This window comes from Lemur catta, chromosome 9, assembly GCF_020740605.2.
Source record: "Lemur catta isolate mLemCat1 chromosome 9, mLemCat1.pri, whole genome shotgun sequence".
Lineage (NCBI taxonomy): Eukaryota > Metazoa > Chordata > Mammalia > Primates > Lemuridae > Lemur > Lemur catta.
The window spans coordinates 73411673-73436350 of record NC_059136.1 but is presented as its reverse complement, the minus strand read 5'-3'; the positions used below and the strand labels follow the sequence as shown (position 1 = coordinate 73436350).

The window sequence follows — 24678 nt, the reverse complement described above, 5'->3', positions numbered from 1 at the left end:
GCCACCTCATCTCCCACCATATTCCCAGCATCTACATGACCTGGCAACTAGGAGCCAGACAGGAAATTTTTGTTGAATACATGTTTCTACAGGAAGAACGGTGTGTAGCTTCCCAAGCGGACTCTCAAAATGCAAATTTTGATTCATAATTTATATGGTGAGGGAGGGAAGGAGAGCAAGAGAGATGAGCACACCAAGCAGACAATTCAGAAACAAGCCAAGTATGTCTTCAGGCAAAACCTCAACTCTGGAACGAACACAGACACCTGGCTTCTCTGTACTGTCACTGAAGAGTCAGACTTTTCTCTGGAGAAGTCACAACACTAGCAATGTGAGTGTCACTGTATGAGAATCACCACCCTTAGCAGGCCTCTTGACTCTGGCAATCTCACTGTGTCCCCAAGCCCTGACCCTTTCTCAGAAATGACAATTTCATACCTTCTCCAGCTCCTAGGACCCTGGCATTCTCTTCCCCCCCTCACAAGGGGGCTACACCTTAGATTTCTCAAAGGACAGAGGAGCCTTAAATATTCTTGGCCCTCCTTCAAATGTGTTTTGCCTTATGAGAGCCAAACTTCCTTTAGGTCTTAGCTTAAATGTCACTTCCTTGGAGCAGTTTTCCTGATGACAAAACCCTTCCGCCTCTCAAATTTAGCTGAGGCTCATCTTTTACAAGCTTTCTCCTTCCTAGCATTATTTGAAATTTACATTATGAAGTGATTTGAGTGTCTCTTCAGCGGGCCCAAGCCCTAAGGGGGAGGAACTTCAAACAGACCTATCTGGTTCGCAGCTGTAGCCCTAGGGTGCAGCACACAGTAGGTGCTTAATATTTATCGAATGAATGAATAGTTAAGAGGAGGAAGAGCATCCAAGAGTAGGTGCATATTGACCAGGCTCTCAAAGATGGTTAGAACATGAAGGAGAAATTCTTGTCTTCTCAAATGATGCTGAAATTTAATGGCGATGCAAGGCATTAGAAAAACCTGTTGGCCCAAATACCTGGCCAGGGTGGGTAGCTCTCCACGGTGCTCCTTCCTGCATATAATCCATCACCTTGGCTTCACCCAGGTTCCCTCCAGGGGCTCGAGGAGGCCCACTGAGTATCAGTTTAGACTCATAGGCTTGAAATCAAAACCACTGAAAATCCTAAATGAGTACACACTAAGTGTCAGCCACTTTTTTATATATTATTTTATTTTATCCTTATGCCCTTTGATGCAGGGGTTACTGAATTGATTTTATGGATGAGGAAACTAAAGCTCAAAGTTAAGCACCTAGTCTAGAGCCACAGGGCTCCGGGTCCCCTGATGCAGTGTCCCCAGCAGGTGCTACTACTCTGCCCAGCAGGTGCTCCCGTCCACACGTGTTCCCAGACCCCAGGTGTCTGCCCCATCTGGAATAGAAGCAGACAGGTGAGGACATGTGAGCCACACCCATCTTCCCGGCAATCTTAGCTTCACTCTATCAGGACGTTTTTTTGGCAGCAGAGAGAAGAATGTTCTCTCCCTTCTGGTTTGCCCACTGCTTACTCCCAGCCATGCATTCATCACGGACCCTCCTTCCGAGGGATCTGGAGGGCTTTACAGACCTCATCCCACTGGCTGCGCTGTGATGGATGTGGTGTTTACACGCAGGCTGGTTTACCAAGCCCAGCACTAGTTACAGTCACACTCCGGTAAGCGTTGCTTTGCACCGTTTTTATCTGGCTCCTGAGGTGTGGCGATTCAGCCACTTTTTTTTTTTTTTTTTGATAATAAAAGACTTAACCAAAAATAAACTTCAGTTTCCTTGCTGAGAGGTTCAGAAATGTACCGTTTGATATAAATGCCTCTCAATCCAATCCCCTACTCGGGGTCATGATATTGAAAAGATCAGATTCCTGTTAACACTTGTTCAGAGTGGGTGAATTACAAACGCTCCGCTCTCTCACATACCCACTGCCTCACTGAGATTGCCCGTTCAAAGATGCTTATTCTGGGAAAAGTAAACCCCCAAGATTGGAGAAGTAGAATTTATGAGCAGCTGGCAATTTAAGTCACATGTCAGAGGAATGTCAGCAGAGGCATTCCAGTTTGTCACACCGGTTCATCCTGAGCTGGAGCCCAGTTAGATAAAGCAGTCTGTTGTTGCTGCCACACCATTAGATGTACTTCTATTGCAAGGGGTGCTGACTTAATGGAGTTAATATTCTACCCAGGCACTGGCAAGAATGTACTCAACTTACTACCGATTGCTTAAATCATTACGATGATGTTTTAAAACTATTAAGAATTCTTTATATGATAAAATAGCCAGACAAAATACTTCTTCTGGACTCCTAAAAAGTAGAACCCAAATCCTCAAAACACACTCCTGCAAATTATTTATGGGTGTTATTATGAACTACTTAGGGCTGGGGAAATGTCTCAAGAGTGACTAGCTTGATTAGAATATGTCAGAACTTCTGTGTGACAATGTACAACAATCTTAGGGCTTATCCTCCAAGCTCTCTGCCAGGAGAGGTCAGAGAAGATAGATGACCCCAGGGGTCTGACTCCTAAGCCCCTTGTAGAGAAAAGCACAGGCTCACGGTTCTTGTGGAGTGGAGCTTCCCCAAGGGTGGTCCCCATAGGCACTAGCTGGAACTTGTTGCACATGCAGAATTCTAGACTTTCTCCCACACGTATGACTCAGAAACGCTGAGAGTGGGGCCTGGCAATTTCGGTTTTAACAAGCCCTCCAGGTGACTGTGAAGCACCCTGAATTGTGAGAAGATTGTTCTAGAACAGTGCTTGTCAAACTTTAATGCGTTTATAAGACCATCTGGGGGTCTCGTTAAGATGTAGACTCTGATCCAGCTGATCCGGAGTGGGGCTCAGGAGTCTGCATTTCTAACTGGCTCCCAGGTGAGGTCCAGGCTGCCGGCGTGGGAGCTACATCTGGAACAGTACTGGTGCAGATGTTCATCTTCCTTCCAGCTAGGGCTGAAGGGTTATGCATCCAGATCACTGGGGCTGGAGTCTGGCTTTTATCTTCCTCAAAGTTTATGGGGTGATAAGCTCAGAGCTTGTGTATACTGGAGTCTTCTTGATTCCCACACAGGAACTCAAATATCAGGCAGCTCCTTTCCATTCCAGAGTCTCATAAAATGCAGAGAGTAGTATGTGAGTGGTATGTGGAAGCACAGACCAGGCTCTACTTCATTCTCTTCCACTAAATTGCTATGCGGCCTGAAACAAGTCCAAACCTCCCCATGCCTCAATTTCCCCTTCTGAAAAATGTAGTCATTTCTAAGGTTTCTATCTCTCAGTTTATAAGAGGAGCCAGTGATTCCTCAAGCCTCAGACAAAAATTCAGGACTCTTCACACAAAAAGGCAAATGTTGCTCCAGCAAGAACCTTAAAATTCTCAATGTGATCGATAGTTTCAACTCCCTGGAAAGCACAGCTTTAGTAATTCATGGGCAAACCTGATGAGGCCACACCAGTTAAATGGATGTCAGGAAGAGAAATCATGGGTGGCCTTTGGAGTCGGCGAGCAGCACCAGGAATCAATCCCGACAGCCTTTCCGAAACATCAACTGCACTCTGGCAACAGACACTGGCTGCGGGGCTGACTTAAGAGTCTCTTTATTTTTTCATTAAAATGTAGTTGGCATATTTACACATTTACAATTCAGATTTATAATAGCCTTTCAAGAAAATGCAAGGACAGAACCAAAATACGCAGATGGTGCATGTACAGGTAATGAAGAAAGAAAACACTTCTGGGAATTCTAAAGCTTTTTAAAGGCATATGCCCAAATTTTGGAAAATCTTACACAGACAGCAAGTTTGCAAGGGATCCATCTAATTTCTAATCTCAGTTCTTGATAAGCCTGAGGTGGGTCCAAACATGATAAGACATTCCGGGGATCTTCTCTTCCTATTATTAAAGACAGTCTGCTCCTTGGGCTGGTTTCACTGGTTTCTTGCCTCATATACCTCTGATGATAATTTTTACTCTTTGATACTCTGTCATTCCTTAAACATATAATTGCTAAATACATGCTATGTGCCAAGCATGAGTTCATCTTCTGATCACAACATGAATATGATAATATCCAGTCCACTGTAATTAAACTTTATAAGAGGTAAAAAATGTTTAGAATTAAGTTCCTAATACACAGGTATATTTTAGCCACAAATGAAAAATGATGTATTGTTGAACTCTAAGCTTGTGAAATCAGAAAGAAAAAAAAGAAGCCACAAGTCTTTCCTTCGCTTCTACCACATTGCATTAGAAATAACATTTAGTCAGAATAATTGCAGCTTGATTCTGTTTGGCTTGGCGGCAGAGGCTCCATGGAACTGATGCAGCTGCAGTGCCCTTGGACTGATGTTGCTTCAAGCTGAGAACTGTCCCCAATGTGTCTGGTGGATTCCAAAGACAGCCTTTGCGTGTTCACAGGGTGGAAAGGACCACCTCCCACACGTGCATTTGACCGCGGTCAGGGCCAGCTGGATCTCTGAGGATGGGCTGGATTCCAAGGACCAGGTACCTGTATAGAGCCCATGCCCCTCCCAACCTCAACAGAGAAAAACTACTTTCACTTAAAGCTAAAGCTTAAAAAAGAAAATAATCATGAAAGACGTGGTGCACGTACTTAAAGTCACACCAGGGCCTACATTACTGGCAACTTATTTGTACCCTGTAATACTTTGGAATAATAATAAAAAAAATTACTAGCAACAGACCAAGTCACTTGGCGAGGAAAAGGGAGGGGAAGGAGGAAGATGAGAGTCCTGGTGACAGGGAGACAGCACATCGGGAACAGGCTTGGGGGGCTTTCCAGGTAATTTTTTTCTGCTTCATCACTTTGCCTGGGGCTGGCCTTAATCCACGAGGAACTCTGTGAAGGTGACATATATGTGTGTATGCATGTATGTGTCTATGTACTTCAATATGCTGATTTTCCTCTCCTCTTTTTCCCAGTTTAGGGAAGACAAAGCTATGTCAACAGAGGTGGGGGAAGATAGGTATTAATGTAAAGAACAGTAACCCCCGTGGAAATCCTGTGCTTATGTGGTTCGACAAGAAATGAATATGGAACTCAACGATTGGATTCAGTCATGAGAGGAAGAGGTCCTCATTCATTTCAAAGGCTGCTAATATCTGGGAGAGCCAAAAAGACTTTAGACTAGATAGAAAAGGCAATAGAAAGTATGCTGGAAGGTCTCAAGTAGAAACACAACAGGACAGAGCAGTATCTCACTTCTGAGCAAGAGAGTACCCTGTCAACTTAAGTGCACGGGTGCTTTGTGGCCCTGCCTAGTAACCAGCCTCGATGTGGATCAGAGCGTGTGGCCCGCAGGCCCCTTCGTTACCACCTGCCCCTCCATTTGTCCGTCTTACGGGTTTCAGCCCCTTTCCTTCCCATGCAGAGATGCCCTTCAGAATCCCTCACTCCTTCACGTTTTCCCAGCCCTGTTTTGTAACATCTGGGGCATTTGTTAAAGTTCTGGGGCCCAGGCCTGACCCTCAGATATTCTGATATAATTGATTTGGAGTGGGGCCCGAGAATCTGTATTTTTAATGTGTATCCTAAGTGATTCCAAAGAAGATCATTCACTGAAGACCCTTTGAAGAACACATGTCTAGAGCCTGTGAGTCCTGTACTGCCCAATCCTGAATCTGTTCTTCACCCCTTCCCTCCATGCCTGAGCAGGGAAGTGCCATCACCTCCCTTGTCCCTTGTCCCTTCCCATCTCACTAGTTCTGTAGACATGCCTCACTCTGCTTCATCATGTGAAAGGAAAAATCTCATTGCATACGGCGTCCCCATGGGCAGGGGTAGTGAAACCCTGAAGGCCACAGGGAGAACTCATTAGGGGACTCCTCTCCTTACAAAGCCACGTAGCTAATGTGATTATTAAGACCTCAGGAACTGCAATGAAGGCAATTTTGAACATCTTCATAGCTAATGAAAAAATAACATCTTCTTCCTCAAGATTTTGTGCTTTATTTGTAAATCATGAATAAAACGGAGGTTAGGGGTTAAGACTGTGTTTATAAAAAATCTTATTAGAGTATAATGCATGGTGTTTTATTTTTTGAATGTCACAGTTGTTTCCAAGTTGAAGAGGCATATATGGAACTTACATGCCACAGTATTAAGAACTTTTCTTGGAGAGACCTTAGAATATGGATTCATTAAACTAACATTTTAATAATAGCCTTTCCCCCAGCTGGGTTCAAAGCACTTTGTATGTAAGGCAGTTGATATGGTCACTCTACCCCAATTTCCATTTGCTTTGGAAACTAGAGAGCAGGAAAGTCTTCATATTACACAATGAGAGCAAATATCAGAGTACTGTTTTGATCCCCTCAGCTCTCTATGCTACATTTTCACTCCTCCAGAAGGGGCACTTCAAACCCCTTAAATGGAGAGCTGGAGGAGAAGTGGCAAGCTTTGCAGACTGGGAAAGGCTTACCTTAGAGATGCGTTGTGGTTAAGTCAGGAAAAAGGTGCTGGCTACATCTTCCAGGAGTGTTGAAATTGCTTGACTTTAACGTTGTTACTTTAATATTAAGTAATAAAGGAAACATAAATATTTATGGAGTACAAGGTTCTATTATTGGTTTCCCTGATCATCACCTAAGTGCACATTTGGGAATAACACCAACTGGGTGTCGGACAGATGTGGGGGGTGGGGGGCAGGGATGGGTGCATACCTACGTGATGAGTGTGATGTGCACTGTCTGGGGAATGGACATGCTTGAAGCTCTGACTCAGGGGGATGGGGGGCATGGGCAATATACATAACCTGAAATTTTATACCCCCATAATAAGCTGAAATTAAAAAAAAAGCTTAAAAAATAAAACATGGAAACGCAAAGAAATTTTGCAAATGGAGTCAGGACGTGAGTTCATGCTTCTCTGCCATTGAGAGTTTTAGTTGGTCTGGTTGTGCTAAGATCTAAGGTCTAGTGCGAGTGGCGCCTCCTAGAGGTGTGAGGTCAGCACTGCATAGCCATGGAGGCAGCTCTGCTAATGCACACTGTGGGAAATGTAAACAGTGGGATTTGATCCTGGGAGGGTCACTGTGCACTGATTTCTCTCATGCCTCTATTACAGGAAAATGTCAAGAAAAATATACTTAGAAAATGGGACAAGAAGATGTGTTTTCAGGACAAAAGGTAAATTCATCCAGGAAAATCAAAGTAGTCACTGACATCTAGCAATTGCTTTTGGGAAAGAAGTTAGTATTTATCATTTTTATTCACTGGATTAAATAATCTTAGCTAGGCGGCTCCATTCCAGTTCTTTTTCTAGTGAATGGTTAGAATGTAATGGTCATGGGATTTTTCCACACCAATTGTAAAGCAATACATTATTACACCTTAAATGAGAATGATTCAGTCTTTTTCACATTACATTTCTTAGGCTTTTCTCCAAACTGTTCAAAATTCAACTTCATTTTACTTCTTAATAAGTTGGCACATTATGCTGTACCAGAAACAAGCAGATTTTAGGGACAACTGGTCTACTAGTAGTCACTGAGATACTCTGCTTTATCTTACTGAGAACATGATTAAGAACAATGTAAGACATTCTGCAACGTTCACTAATCTATCATAAGTCTTTGATTTTATAGCTGGGATCCATCTAAGACACCAAGGTGTATGATTTCAGTATAGTTCCCAAACTATGAATACTCTTCCAGAGACTGTATCATAATAGTACTACTGTAAGCATTAACAAGGGCAGGGCTAGTCTGACAGATCAAATTCCAATCTTTCACATTTCCTAACAAAGTGGTACTCTGATCCCCTGTCCCTAATTTATTACTTGGTATAGCTTTCAGATGAACTGAAGGATACCCTCCTGCTAACTGGAATGCTAACATGCTCCTATACTGTGGCTGGCATGGTCCTTTTGCCATGAGCTGGGGGCTATACTAGGTAGCAGCTGAACCGACTAACATCATACAAAAGTGGATTTATAAAATATTAATATAAGAATGTCATGATTTGTTTATCTGCATTGTTTTGTAAAAGTATTGATATTCTTCTATTGTGTGGTATATAAAGAAAGCTTTATGTGTCTGTGTGTTAGATGCAGATTTTAATGCTTGGAAGGTTTTTCTGTCTTGATGAATTAGTCTGCCTCTTTTTACAAAAACTAAACTATATATACAAAAATCATATTTCCTTTCTTCTTTTTCCCTCACATGGCTGGCTGGAAGCTCAAAGCTGTAATTATCCTCAATTATAGCAATTACCTTAGTGTAGCTCTTTCTTTCCTCTCGCTACACCAACCCAATTACAAGTTTTTTATTTTCTATGTTTTGAAAAATCTTACATGTGTCTTTATTATAACCACTTCAGTATTTTTTAGAAGCAAATTTAATTTCTGAATAATGGATACATGAAACTTTAAATTTAATTACCACAGACTACTCCTTTATAGATTCAAAAAGTTCTCAATGTCTTCATTCGCTTTAGGAGGAAGATAACATTTTCAAAACCGCAAAGAATAAAAGGAATAAGGAAGGAAAAGAAGACTTTCCCTCCAAATTAACCTTTGGAACCGCAAATTCGGATCTCTGAGGAAATAATGAAGGAAGTATCCAGATGGTAAGACATGACATGCCAAGACTAAGATGATTAAAATCAAACCAAATTTATCCTAAAGACCACAGAGAACTATTAAATTCCTTTGAATTAGACTAGTGGTTTTCAATGCTGGATATATATTAGAATCACTTGGGAAGCTTTTAAAAATATACTAATGCCTAGACCTAACCCCAAAAGTTGGCTCAGTTGATCAGAGATGGGGTGTGGACACTGACGTTTGTAAATGTGTCCCCAGGGCATTCGAATATATGGCCAGGGTTGAGAATCACTGAGATGGACTATTCGTGTATATGCCTGAACTCTTCAGCAGCAAATGCTATTTCATCTTATTTCTCTTGCAGTACTGGAACATGACATAATCAGGATGTGACAATATAAAACAGATACAACCTATGGTGAGTTGTATAATTATTTCATTATATATTACAATGTAATATTAGAAATAAAGTGCACAATAAATGTAAGGCACTTGAATCATCCCCAAACCATCACCCCCCACACCCCGTCCTGTGGAAAAACTGTCTTCTATGAAACTGGTCCCTGGTGCCAGAAGGTTGGGGACCATTGCTCTAGAATATAATCTTCCTGAGTGCACACTCCCTGTTTGTCTTTGCAGCTCTAACTCCAACCCCTACAAACAGTCACAGGTGCTTACTAAATATTGTTGGAGTGGATGAATGTATATCTTTGCAGTCTTACCAGGAATAGTACTGAATACAGTCCTGTATTCTCTAAGGGTGAAACTACTGATGGTTAATAGATAATTAATGAGTGTGTGCAGTTGCAATTTTATTTTAACACACTGACTGCCACACTAGAAAAAAAATTTTCCTTGGGGCCTTGGTATTTTATTACACAAATAGAATAAAAATTTTGAAAACAAAATGAACCTAATTTAATCAAAAATTTCTTATTTTTATTATTTTGTGTGCATGAGTTATATGCAATTAATTTGTCAATATTAATTGTAAGAATATCAACAAGATTTTCGTGAATCCACTGAGGGTTTTGCCCAGGGGGCCACCCATCACATACCACGTATGCTACAGCATGGTGGCATGAGTTTCCTGCACACCACGCAGCTCCCAAGGTGAAGAGACATGTGAGTTACATATACTTTATGAGGCCCTGGGCTCAAAACTAGAGTGAGTTAAATACAACTCACATGGCAGTTAATGTGTTAATCTACAGTTCCCCATGCAATATGCACATGTGGGGGTTTTAATTAGATTCACAGTGCTAGCTACTTTTGTAGAGAAGGCATTTTGCGTACTGTGCCTTGCTGACCTTTGGCTGGCTCTAAGCTTCTGCCAGAGAGAGCTTCTGCATTTGCCCATCTTGCAATCTTGGCCATTCCTTTCAATTTCCAGCAGAAAGCAGCTAGACGTTAATGTCTGAAACTGCACTTTCAATCTTCTGTTGAGGTTTCTTTAGACCACTTTACTGGGAGTAACACTATGTGTATTTGGCCTAGGGTCCTCAGTCTGCTATTGTAAAGTTTTTGAGTCTCTTGCTATTATTCCTTCCCAGACATATCTGGCTTGAGATGGGAGTTACACTGCAGAGGGCATCCATTTAATGTTAGTGGACTCATTACAGCCTGGGCTCTTTTGTCAGCAATCTTACCCTTCCATTATTACCACATGATACTGAGAGTACTGGCCAGGAAGTCAGCTGCAATATCTTCAGGACAAATCCTACTGACATATGGAATAGACAGTTGGGCACTACCACTATTTTGAAGTGCTTCTGTTTGGTCTAGACTAGCTTTTTAAGCCATATTGATAACACACTGCCAGCCTTCTAAACATGTGCCTATGTTTGCATGTCAGCTCCATTCAGTATCTTCAGTATTTCAGTTTTCCATTCAGCATAGAATAGTTGATACCACTATCAAAATCAGCTACATTTGTATCTTGTGAAACATGCATAGTTCAGTGCCCCAATAAATATTAATTTCTCCTGCTGCTTCCCTTGCTGGTTTAACAAAATCTTATTTTATACAGAAATGTACTTAAAGAAGAATCTGCATCTTACTGCATTCAAAGCAGCTGATTCTGCTATTATGGTTTATAACTTATCATTTGAATTCAATATAGTTCTAATTAACAAAGAAATAATCAGATACCAGATGATTATTGAATACTTTATACATATTAAGTTTGTAAAAGAAGCAGATTTTCCTGAACCCAGTAGTGAATCTTAATACCATGAAAGGAGGCGCAACGTGTTGTGTGACACAACAGGAAATATTGGGCGCTAGCTACAAGAAACAACTGTAATGTAACCTGCATTGACCAAGCCTCTAGATCTACTTATCAGACTTTTACTATTATTTTACTTCTATTACTTAAATGATCAAATAACAATCAAGGATTTTGCCTGCCCACGTCAGTCAACTCACATCTACAAGACTGTGAAGTTTATGTATAAGTTTCTATAGGTTTCTATCTGTGCAAAACCAACAGACCAAATTTTAGATATGTACCTTGTATAACTGTCTGTAATGATTACCATCCACATGTCCATTACAAGGGCAGAGGTATGGGCAAAATGACAAACTTACAGTAATCACACATTTGAGAAGATACCCCCAGAGTTTGGCTCCTCTTTCTGGCTGTGAAACAATGTGCTTCTTTAAGGCTCAGTCTTGAGCCCCTTTCCTTATTTTGTTCCACATTCTCTTGCTGGGCATGTGATCCACAAACATGGCTTCAATTCCCATCCCACCATGGTTGATTCCCAAATTTGTATCTCTGGCCCAGCCTCTGAGCTGCAGGTCCCATGTCTAGCTGGCACCTGGGCTTCTCCACCTGGATGTCCCCCAGGCCCTCCGCCTCGGTGTGCCCAAGACTGGATTCTCCATCTTCCGCAGCCCAGGGGTCATCTTCCAGAGCGCCCTCTCTCTGTGGATGGTGCCACCTCCAGCTAGCTGCACAAGGCAGAATCCCAGGGCCTCCCACTTACCACCCTCTCTCAATTCCCCCCATACCTAATTCAACATTGAGCTCTCAGTGTCACCTCTTAGAGGACTTTCAAATCTATCTCTTCTACTAGTCCTTGTCTCAGTATCCCCAGGGCCAGTTACCTAGTCCAAACCACTGGTGTCTGCCGTCCCGGCCACTGCAGGAGCCCATCAGTCTCATTGCATTCACTGCTGCCCTCCAATCCCTTCCCCGGACCGCAGCCAGAGGGATGTTTTCAAAAAGAAAATTTAATGACACCAAGCTTACTGCTTAAAACCCTTTAATGGCTTCCCACTGATCAAAGGATAAAGAAAATGAAATCATATAAAGCAGCTGCTGCTTCCTGCAAGTCTGGCTTTTGCCTACCTCCCTGTTCACCTCATTCCTCTCCCTGTCCACATCCTGGCCACTTCCTCCCTAGCTGGAACTTCTTCAGCTCCACCCCAGCCTTTCTCTAGTTAAGGACCCCCACCCCCATCAGATATGGGGAAATCTTTTCCTGCACAAGGTCATTGCCCTTGCTGTATGTGTTCTTCTCTTTCCCAATATCTCCTTTTCTTATGTCTACTTACTTGTGTAACATATTTGACGAATATGTGTCATGCCTGCTGGACTGTGTGCAAACCCTACTGTGAACTCAAAATGAAACGGCAGTCAGTGGGACAGCGCATCCTCTCTCTGCTGCTACAGTCTCTCCTCCAGCTGCGTGCAGTTAATCTTGCTGGATCTGGAGACTCTAGTCTGGATTTGGTTTCTGTTTGTTTTGGTTTTCGTGGTTTTAAAGCATGAGGAAAGATTTTGAAAGACGGCCCATTTGCATTATTAGTTTCTTCAAAACCCCACAGTTATAAATGATCACATAATTTTTTTTTCCGATTGTCTTATACTATACCGTTCAATTATTTTAAGAACTTTAAAGCTCAAAGTTTTATAGAACTTTAAGAGCACAAAGTATTTACTGAAATTAAAATGGGTTTACAAAAAGTGTGTTGTATCAGACTGACTTAGCATGTTTTATAGCAGACTATAATAAAAAGGCAGTAGTGACAACATTGTCAGTAATACAGACATGGTATGGCCCAGGGGACACGCACGGTCTCAGGAGTCTCAAGACCACAGGTGGAATCCTGCTCTGCTCATGACTCACCACGTGGCCTGGCTGAGTTTCCTAAACTGAGTCCTTTACTCACCTACAAAGACCCAAGAGCCTTCTCCATGTTCCCCCATCCCACTCATTCATAACTGCTATTATTACCTTATTTTTGTGCAATACTTCAGAGTTTATCAAACATTTTCACAGATTTTTCTTTTTGAGTAGCTCAACGATCTTGTGAGACATTTAAGGCAGGGTTGTGCTTTTGGTTTTTGGGATTTTTTTTTTTTTTAAATCATTAGTGATTTACAATCAGGAAAGAATAGGACAGAGAAATTAAGTGGCTGCCTGAGACTCAACGGCTAACTTAGGAAATAGCAGAGCCCTCTCTGCCTTCCACTCTAAAACATATATTCGTTCCTCATTATACATTTATTATTGGAGAAAGTGTAGTTCCGTACAAAGTGAGGTGCTCATCAACCAGCCAAGATGACAGAACATGCAGCTGCCACAGTCACAGATCCAATGCCACAGGGGCTTGGCAGGTGATGCAAACAGTGAGGCAGGCCAGATGGATATTAGCTTTGTGCAAATACTTTCCCTTTTGCAAGGAAATGCCCTATTTCTCATTTTTCTTGAAAGGCACAGTACGTACCTTCCATCTTTTGTTTTTTCTATTTTGCTTTCTTCTTAATGCTACCTTCAGAAAATCATAGCACAAAAATAATAAAAAACAGTGATCAATACTCAATTTGATGGTTGGAAAGCAATAGAGCAGAGTGTGGATTGGGGCAAACAATTATTCCACACCATTCAAGCTGGGTGTTGGTTCCATCCTTTTAAAAGACATGGAATCCTCTAAAAGGGGCAAAGTTCTATAGTTTTGAAAAGTGTAGGAATGAGGGTCCATTACTCAGTGTGACTTTGTGAGAACTTGTGTGAATACTACAAACATATAAGATGGAACTAGTATTTATGTTCTACTAATTGTCTAAAAACTAAATGTGACACAGATTATGCTTATTAAATTTGTGTATGGCCTTAATTTGAATAGAATTTCCAACAGCTTTCAAGACAGGTGCTTGATATAAAATGTTTAATATAATGTAAATTTTTTATAGTCCCGATATTAAAAAACTCAGAATGTTCAGGGGTCTTTGAAATCTAGTCCTACATATTTAAATTTATTTTTTATTTAATAAACAATCATTGCAGTAATTTAAAACATTCATAGTGTTGACAAGGGTAAAATTCTCTCATCTTGGGCTCATAAATCTGTATACAATTTCTAGTTTGGCAAAAAAAAAAAAAATCAAAAGATATGGAATTCCCCCTTAAAGAGATTATGTATAAATAGAATCATCAAATTTAGACTATCAAGCCCCATATGGTCTATCAGTATCAACAAAAACCACTTGCCTTGCCAGCACAAATTTCATAAACCAGAAATCATTCTCAGGCATGCAAAGACAGACACACCAAGTCTACAAATGCTTATTACTATACGCTTGCCACTATGTTGGGTACTTCATTACATGGCCCATAAAACGTTACTTTAAAAACACTGAGTGTTCAAAATGAACTATTTATTCTTTATGGCAAAGGCACTGAAGTCTTTCCAGAAAGTGACCCCCACCCCTGTGTTTGAGAGTGAGAAAGGGTGGAAATTGCAGATATGACTGGCAGGCTTTAAAAGCAGAAACACAACCATTAGCAAACCTGTTTGTATTGGGCTGTCTTGAAGATGTTAACTTATACTCACTTTTTCTTTTCTGATAACCTAAATTTCTAGGATTCAATATTCGTGTTGTTGTTAATAGTCTAATCACTGTAAATGGGATGGAACGGCCATGTACACATGAATGTCTTATCTGATCGCTACTGAGGAAATGAGGACCCCAGGCTAATAGCTTCAGTCACTTCCCCTGTCACTCAGAGAGAGAAAGAGAGAGAAATGAGGATCAGAGCCACAGCTGTGAATTACCCCACCACTAAGACTTTCTAAAATACTATGAGGAACAGCAGTACAATAGAAACTCAGTGTGTGAAAATGATGTACAAGCAGGTGGACAGAGGACCCTTTTGGTGGCTTTGGAGCTTCTGCAGGTGGTGGGTTTGGTGAGGCAGGCTGCAGCCAGGGGGCAGGGCCTGATGACCACTTGAGACCCCTTTAAGGAGCTTAAAAGTTCCATAATTGCAAAAAAGCAAATACCATCCTCAATGAACTACACAATCTCGAATAACCTTTGATGTTCTATTTAGCTCAAAGAAGAGAGGTTCTTGTCTCGACTCAGTTCACATCACTGATTACAGATATTCTAGCTGCCAGATAAATAAATCTCCATTGAATGCAATTTATGGGATCCAAGAGCAATTTATGGATCCATCTAGAATCATCTCGGCCGTAGCTAGTTTTGTGAAAATACTTGCAACAGTGAAAGAAATCAGTAACAATCTATTAAGGTTTTCGTTCTTTGCAGTAAGTTCTGAAATGAGTTTTTATCCATTATAAAAGGCCTTTGTGGAGTGGCAAAAACCTACCTAATGGGTACAGTTAACACTATTTGGGTGATGGGGACACTTATGGCTGTGACTCAAGCATTACAAAAGCATTTGTATCCCCTTAATACTTAGGAAAAATAAATAAATACATAAAAGGCCTTTAATAGTTTTGGAATTGAAGTATTACACTTTCCCATCTCTGGCTCTTATCCTGAGTTGACGCTTGGTGTTAAGCGTATCTTACCACTGCTGCCAGGCTCTGCCGGCCTCTTCAGGTGATGGCATCTAGATTCTGTGCCAAGATATACATGCACTCATAGGCTGTGAGCTTTTCCCTACTTGTATTATCTTTCTGCAGCAGGGAAAGAATGCAAAACATTTAACCTTTGTAAACAGCATTTGGAAGCTTATCTGATACTCTTTCAAAAGTAAGCAATTAAAGAATTTGGCTGAAAAATCTGATTTCTAATATATACAACAAGTTAATAGTTTTCACATATTGAGTACACATTATTTGCCAGGTACTTTTAAACTTTGAGCCTCACCTAGAAAAATCAAGTTACACTTAACTTTTCTTCATAGGACTGTTGTGAGCTATAGATAGGTGTAGTAGATTGCATAGGTGGTCACAAGTTGTCCCCTCCATCTAACCTCACTTCTTGCAATGTGACTTTGCAGCTCCTTCCAGCAAGAAATGTTGTCTATTTCTCTATTCTTAACTCTGGGAGAGCTCACTTTGGCCCATGGAACTCAGTGGAAGCAACAGTGTGTCAATCCTGAACCTAGACCAGGAGCTTCCGGTGCTTCCACTCTCACTCTGGAACCCTGCTGATCTTCTGTGTGAATAAGCCCAGACTAGCCTGCGGGATGATGGCACACATGTGGCCTGCTTGTCCTCATTGCCCCTCAACAGTCGGCCAATCCCCACAAGCAGCAACACCCAGCTGACTGCAGAGATGTACATGAGCCCAATTGAAACCAGAAGAACCTGCCAGCTAAGCCAGTCCAAACTACAAAATCACAGAATCAGAAGCTAAGTAAATGGCCATTGTTTTTAAGCTCTTAGGTCATGGGGGTGGTTTGTTATGCAGCAAAAGTTAAATGATACAGAAGGCATTATCCTCTCTGTACTAAACAGAGACACAGTAACTTGCCTATGGTTGATCAGCCTATAAATGGTAAAGCTATCAGGTTACTATACCTGCTGTAACGGCTCACACTCATAGTCACTCCACCTTACTCTTTTTGGTGTAAATGAGAAAGTATACGTTGAGTGCCTTTGACATGCTCAGTGTGTTGGCTAGACATATTTTCTACATTTAGGGAGCTTACAATCTCCCATTTTGTTTTTGCAATTTGATGGTTTTGCTCATCTATTGCCTCCCCCTGAAATGTACTTTCTACTTTTGCTCATCTATTGCCTCCCCCTGAAATGTACTTTCTACTTATTTTCTACCTTTGTAGAAATGTAACCACTTCTCAGGAATTTCCCTTAATGTCTTAAGATAAAGTTTTCCACCTGTGGTTGATTGCAAAAGGAAACACAATTGCTCACTCCTTCCTTTATATTCTCACTCTATAAAATGTGACTTTTCAGTACCTTCCATGAAGAGATGAAATCTATTTCCCCACTCCCTTTAATCTACACTGCGGTTGTGATTTGCTTTGGCCACGAAATGTGGCAGAAGGGATGGTGTGTCAGTTCTGAGACAAGGCCTAAGGTGCCTTGCATACTTCCATGCATTCTCTAGGAAACCCTAACTCTCTTATTCTAACAAGCCTAGGCTAGCCCTGTTCATGGATGAGAGACCACGAGGACCACAGCTTGGTCAGTCAGCCTGTCTCAGCTGAAGCCCCCAGACATGTGACATAGCCCTGCCAATATCAGCAAAGCCAAACCACAGCTGACTATTGTTGCATGAGGAAGCCTACCCAAGGTGAGAAGATCTGCCCACCTGAGCCCAGCCCAAATTGCCAATCACGGAATCAAGAGTTAAATAAATGCTCATTTAAAGCCACTGAAGTTGTTATGAAGCAGTAAATAATGGCTACAGATCCTTTGTACTCGCGTCCAGCATTTTTAAGCTTATTTTTGGAATAGCATATGTATTCAGTAAAAGTCACTAAATGAATAAATGACTAAATATTCAATTACACTGAGATGAAGAGTTCCCTAACAAAACAGAAGTCTGACTTTTTATTTTTATTTTGAAGCAAATAACTTTTGTCTTTCCTCGATGTGAGACAGAGCAATGTTTAGCACAGGGCAGGTGTGCTCAATACATGTTAGCTCCCATTGATCCTGTATGTGAAATAAGATGCCAAACAAAACAAAAGTCAAAGCAAACACCATGCATTGACATAAGCAGGGCATTTTTCCCAAATCCTTTCAAAATCAGGACAAACTCTCCCGATATTTGTAGGATAGAGATTTAGGGCAAGTGGCATGGTGTTTTGTTTGTTTTTCAGATATTGCCAAGCTTTTTTCTTTTTGAAAATAAACTCCTTTAAATGATTCCATGACTCAAGCCACCCAATTACAAAGACCAGAAGGGTTCTGCTATAGAAAGACTTCCCCAGGAGGCTTTCCATGCTAGTTCTCAAGGCCAGTTTTCAACTTTGGCTGCATATTGAAAGCATCTGGGAGCTTTTAAAAAATGCCTCCAGAGATTGATTTAATTAGTTGGGGTGTCCCTGCACGTGGGGCCCTTAAACAGCCCCTTGGGAGATTTTACTGAGTAGCCGAAGTTGAGAACTACTTACTACTCACATTTTCCCAGATTAACTCTACCTGTCAAATGGTTTTTATGGTTTAACTTTAAGGGCAGTCCTAAATAGACCTTTTAAAATATGTCTATAACCAAAACCCAGCACTGAAATACTATACTTGGAAAATAATTTCTTACAATGGACAGTGACTGGCTCAAAAAGAAATTAAGAAGCAACTATCGGCCGGGCGCGGTGGCTCACGCCTGTAATCCTAGCTCTGGGAGGCCGAGGCGGGTGGATCGCTCGAGGTCAGGAGTTCGAGACCAGCCTGAGCAAGAGTGAGACCCCGTCTCTACTAAAAATAGAAAGAAATTATCTGGCCAACTAAAAAATATATATACAAAAAAATTAGCCGGGCATGGTGGCTCATGCTTGTAGTCCCAGCTACTCGGGAGGCTGAGGCAGTAGGATCGCTTAAGCCCAGGAGTCTGAGGTTGCTGTGAGCTAGGCTGATGCCACGGCACTCACTCTAGCCCGGGCAACAAAGTGACACTCTGTCTCAAAAAAAAAAAAAAAAAAAAAAAAAAAAAAAAAAAAAAAAAAAAAAAAAAAAAAAAAAGAAGCAACTATCAGATGAGTAACTGCTTCCTGACGATTAACTCCACAAGCCTAATATGAACCCTTGGCAGGGTCTTAAATTTCTTAAAGGCTTTAACATAATTAGGAATGCAAAATTTGGTTGGCCTAAATGAAATCTCACATAACACTACTATTTTAAATAATAAATTCAAGCTAAATTACATTTAAATATACAATCTAAATGTACAGCAGCCTAAAATCCTTCTTTCTGAAAGCATACAATTCATATACACTATCATATGAATAACACTTTATTTCAAACTAAAGCACAATTTAATATTTTGATATGATTATGAGTTCAGATTCAACATGGGTATTTCAAAAAACTATGGTCTTGTCTTCCTAGTATGTAAGTGACTCACATGGCAACAGTGTTCTTTACAGTGATTATTCTTTTTTGGTAGAGTTCAAAAGTGCTTAAAAATGATGAATAATCTTATGTTATAAACTATATAATGCATGCATGCAAATTGCTTTAATGCCAAAATTTCATCCTTAATAAACTCAATGGCTGCAATCACAAATAGACCTCCAACACATATTCAGAGTCAGAATTTTCTAAGCCACAGGTTCTCTGAAAGAAAAATCTAGTCTGACCCTCTGATTTCACAGATATGGAAAATGAGATCCAAAGAGCTTAATCAAGTCAAGCAATGCCCCCAACACCAAATGGCTGGGAATGGAGCCTAGGACATCTGAGCCTGCGTCCTCTCACCTCTCCCGGGGCATCTGGAAGATAACAAAGTGTGTTCAAGCCCTGCAGAAACAGGTGGCGGGGCTGGATTTGGTTCCCAGCTTTTGCCAAACACTTGGATTTTGCCAATCTCTGCTATAGATGGCTACGTTCAGTAGAAGACCTTGGCAACGGGAGAAACTGTTATCATTTTTCACTCCAATTCTTCTTGTTATAAAACAGGCTGACGTTAACTATGGTCATTTAATACATTAGTTATAAATGCATTTGCTGGATTTTTTCTAGTCTATTATTAACATCTTAAATTAGCATGGTACATTTGTTACAATTAATGAACCGATATAGGTACTTTATTATTATTATTGTTTGGATTTACTTAGCTTTTACCTAATGTCCCTTTCTGTTCCAGGATCCTATCCAAGATGCTGCATTACATTTAGTTTGCTCTATTTTTCTTTTTTTCAAGAGTGTGTGTGTGTGTGACAGAGAGAGGGAGAGAGAGAGGGAGAGAATATGAATATTCCTCCTCTATCATTCAGCCAATTAAGGGCAAAATCCTACAAATTACTGTTCTCATGTTCTCTAATGTAAAAGAAAAGGGCATATGTTAATGAAGTAATCTGGAGTTTCAATTATGGGAAAAACACTGTGGATAAGAGGAAGGTTAGGTTAAAAAGAATTTGACATTTGGAAGGACCTAGAAACATGTTTCCAATTTCGACATGGATTAACAAAATCTAAAAACCAAGAAATGAGTCAGAGTAGTGTTAAGAATTTAGAGTAATAAAAGGCAGTTCACATAGAAGAAACATACAGTAAGGCAGAGGAAGGAAGTAATATTGTATAATTTGTCATCATTTACTTTAGGGGAGTTTGCATTTTTAAAATCCACAGAAATGCAGTGATAGTTTCCTTGCCAATATTTGTGTAAAACATTTTCCAAACAAGACTGATTCATCTTACTCTGAAATGAATTGTTAGATCACAACAGCGAATGTTAAAGCGTTTGCATCCCTTATAGAAATGCCAAACATTTTATTCTGCCTGATGCTGTACTATAAATAGGGAAATTCAAATGCTAAAAATGTTCTTTAAGTTGCCAAACATAGTTCTTTACCATGTACTTCCTGGTATAAATGACTTGTTCTTCCAAAGTTTGAAAATGAAAGCTAGTTACAATGCAAGAAATACTGTAGTTTACATTCATTTATTAAAGGTAAAAGATATTTCACTTCTGCATTCTTTTTCCTTAGATCATATTCATTGATATGCTTTAGACACTTATTTAAGTTTCATTAAATTGAGTTACTCTGATGACAACTGGATTTTAAAATTAACAATGGGAACAGCCAAGCAACATCAAATGTTGTTGGAAAATAATCATGCCAATCTAAATCATTTTGATTTTTTTAGCTATATTGGATATAATAGTAGATGCAACCTTTATTTACCGTGATAAAAATAAATAGTAAAGTCAGAACTTAAAAATGAAAAAAAACACCAAATAAGATGATACAAATAATGCCCATGTATTTATTATTGGGGAAATGCTACTGGTTTATAATTGGTATTTCGAAACAGTATACATATTTTATGTATATCTTCAGTAAATAAAGAGAACATAAAGAGCACCAGGATTTGCATAACATTTAAGGTTAGCATTCAATTTAAGGTGATCATTGATTTTCACTGAGACCTAAGACAAGAAATTATAGGAGATGCTTCTATGCTGTGGATGGGGTGAAGCATAGCAAGAATGGCTTCATAACATTTTCTTCTAATCAACTGACTATCCCTTTGGCCTTTAATCTTTCTTCTGCAACTGACCAGACCTCATGTTACCCAATTACCAGTCATCTACTCAGGAGTGGCAAGATTCACTTTAAACTGAATACAAGTAATCATTGCAACATCTTTTCCTGGTTTTTTTAAAAGATTCACCTGTTCTGATTCACACAGTTAAATTTTTACAAACCTCCATGGGAGATATTTTAATTATTTTAAAATTTTATAGTATATAAAAAATGGCTTAAGTAAAATTACTTGATTTTAGATAAATTATTTTAAAGACTATATTATCCAGTTCATTTAAATACAAATTTTAATAATTCTATTTTGACTTTTTTCTTATTAACTAGTGATGTGCTATAATTTAATTTACTTTAAATTCATTATGTAATGAAACTCATGACTTGCAGACAAATTTTTGAAATGGCATATCAATACATACTTGGTTTGGCAACAAATTATATAAGTTTCAAGCTATATTTAATATGTCATATCAAAATAGATAAAAGTTGTTTTCATTAACAAATGTTTGGGGAACTTGCATCTTAAACAAAAACAAACTACAGTAATTTTTGTGTTTAATTATAATGAGACAAGACAAAAAGTTTTAGGCTGCTGTTTGTAAGCATTTCTGTGCAATTACTATAGATTGTGTTTCATTTGACTCTGTTGTCAGCTTATCAAAAGAATGTCAGGAGATATATATATATATGTATATGTATATAGAAGGTATATTTCTAATAAATAAAAAACCAAATTGTGTATTACTGTCACTACTTTTTCACTTTTAACATTGAATTTTACACTATGCAGATAACCTAATACACCAGAATAAAACTTTATAAACATATTAAGATATTTAAGATTTACAAAATGAATAATACAACAAACACTCATGTAACTACCACCTAGTTTAGGAAATAAACCATTATCTACATTATGAAAAGTATATAAGAATGCTGACCCAATGATCGCAGCTCATAGCATCATAACATCAATGTTTCTTATGCTGTCTTTAATCAGTTATCCATTATATGCATAAAGCAACAGTACACGACTAATTATAAAAACTAATTAAAGCCACCATGGGAGCTTGCAGTGTTTACGTGAGTCATAAGCATGCTAGCTCATCTGTCACTAATAGCTTCGCATACTCTAAGAGGTCCTCAAATAGTATTACTTTCTTAAACATATTTAAGTAATCACTTTATTTATTCATAATTACTTTAAAAATAGAACTTGGATTTGAACCTTTCACACCCTGGGACACCTTTGAATCGCAATAATTTTGTGAAGAGGCTTTTGGGAAACCCAGAGCCAGCTTCTGTCAGGTGATAAGAAGTTAGAGGTGGGTGGAGGAAGAGGGGATGGGAATCCAGAAAACCCAGAACAGGTGTGAGGATGCACAAAGGCGTTCACACTACCAACCTCTGCTATTGGCAGGCACCATCCACCCCGGAGAGCAACTGAGACCCTCGGCCTCCTGTCCTACAGCCCCTCCTACAGAGCCCAGGGCCGAGATCCAAACATCTCCACATATACCAAAGCAGGGCAGGACAACACCATGTAATGATTCAGTAAATGAGGATGATGTGGCCACAGCTACCTATGAAGCATTATCTCCTGAGGCTCCGAATCTTTCATATCATCCTGCCACAGAGCCCAAATTTCTACCAAAAAGACCCACAGAGTTCAAAACCATGTGAAAAATTTGTCTGTTTTTAGCTTATGAAGCTGTGATTATACTTCTTCTTTCAAACTATTCCTTAGAAAGCATAGAACAAAATTTGGCTCTATCATGTCAAGGATTTCATGGAATTCATTTTGCATACTAATCTCCCTCCTTCCTCCATCTTTCCTACCTTATATTCCGTGTGTCTCATGTTGCCCCCCCCAGATTTTTTATGTGATGCATTGTATATTCTATCTCATACTTAAAGCCTTTCTGGAACAATGTAGGGTATAAACAATCAGTCACCAGCTTATAAAGATGAAAGGAGTTTAGAGATAATCCAGTTCTGTCCTTCATATTTTACAGATGAGAGATCTGGGACTCCAACATCCCAGTGACCACTGGTTTGAAGATGGGCTGGAATTTAGGGATCCCAAATGTGGCTTACTGATTTCCCCTCAATATCTGGTTGCTTCCTATGACATTGGATTCTCTCGTCTCTCCTCTTCTTAAGACAGCACTGCCCAAGGGATGTTGACAGACATTTCTCCCCAAGTGAAGGAATACAAAATTTAGGAAATTCTATATTCTACATCTTGGAGAGTCACAAGAAAATTCTGAGAAATTCTGCAATAAGTAAATCAATTTAATTCTGATTAACCCATGTCTCCCAAAGATATGTGACCATAAATAAAACCTTTTCTCTTTTCTCTTTTGGGGGCACAGTGAGGAGTAACACCCATTAACACCCCTCAGAGCACACTTTGGGAAGTGCTGGGTTAAGATGAAGCCTCCGGAAGCAACTGTCAAAATCCCCACGGCAGGTGGGAGAGAGGAATGGTCAAACGTCCATCCCACTGACACATCAGCCTGGATGGTGGCTGTTCTCAGTGTTGGTAGGTCGTGTTGCTCTGCCGAGCTCAGGGCCATAGCATGTCAAAAGGTACAGGACCCACCAGTGAAAGAGGTATCAAGGAAGGGGCACAGCAGTCACCCTCGGCCTTTCTCCCGTGCTGCTCGGGCCATGCTCTGCAGGCTCGCCACAGGAGTGCGGCTCACCTGGCAACCGTGGATGAGGTGCCTGGCATCCTGCTCACCATGCAGCAACAGCATGCACCCACTTCGAAGGACAGGAATTACAAATTCTTCTTCCACCAAAGTAAATGCCGTGAGTCGAAGGGTATAGGGTCCCAAAAACGACAATGTAATATGGCGTGTGTACCCCTGTGGGGTGGCAAGTATGTTTACAGACCCTGAAGGGACGTGACAGTTAAGCGAGCTCTGGTATGGTCCAGGTGGCACTTGTGCTGGGAGCACAGAGCCCTCTTGCCTGACCCTGGATGCCGATGCCGTGTCTACCCTCACTTGGCAAGTTACTTACCTGGAGTGAGTTTCCCTTTCAGTAAAATGGGGATACTAACAAGAGTGGGAGGGTGGTCAGGAGGATTAAAGTTTGATATTTGCAAAGTGCTTAGAACAGTGCTTGCCTCACAGTAGGTACAATGTAATTGTTAAATAAAATAGTGTCATTTTATTTCCCCCAATTTCTATCCAATTTCCCCTGACGGATGAACATATCCTTTCATAATGGATGAAGACAAATAGCATTGGCGAAAACAAGGCGCTTACCCGCCTTACTTTAAGACAGTCCGGCCCGTTACAAGGATACAATGTACACGCTGACGCACCTGCCTGCGGGCTCCCACCGCTTTCCGGCTACCTGTGGTCGCATGTTATGGACAGCCGGCTGTCAGGGGCACCTGCTGATGATCAGGCCTCCAGTACAGTGGTTACCGGGGATTTGGGCAGAATGGGAACAAGTAGGCAGGACAGGAGGTGCGGCTGTCACAGATGGGCCAGCAATTACCCTGTATGGGGCGGTGCCTTCCAGGGGCCACCAGCCCTGCGGGCACAGGCAGCACTTCCACCTCCCAGGAGCTCCTGGCAGGGGCAGGAGAGGCTGCCCCGCCTCTGCCTGGGTTTTACCTCCCTCAGTAACCCTTAACTCAGCTGCGAA

At 40.5% G+C, this 24678-nt stretch overlaps 1 protein-coding gene across 4 annotated transcripts in view; it reads right to left on the bottom strand.

Moving 5' to 3' along the window:
• The window catches only part of PAG1 (phosphoprotein membrane anchor with glycosphingolipid microdomains 1), a 135892-nt gene that overhangs the window by 25519 nt on the left and 85695 nt on the right, over positions 1-24678 (bottom strand). The gene's annotated exons all lie outside the window — the stretch shown is intronic.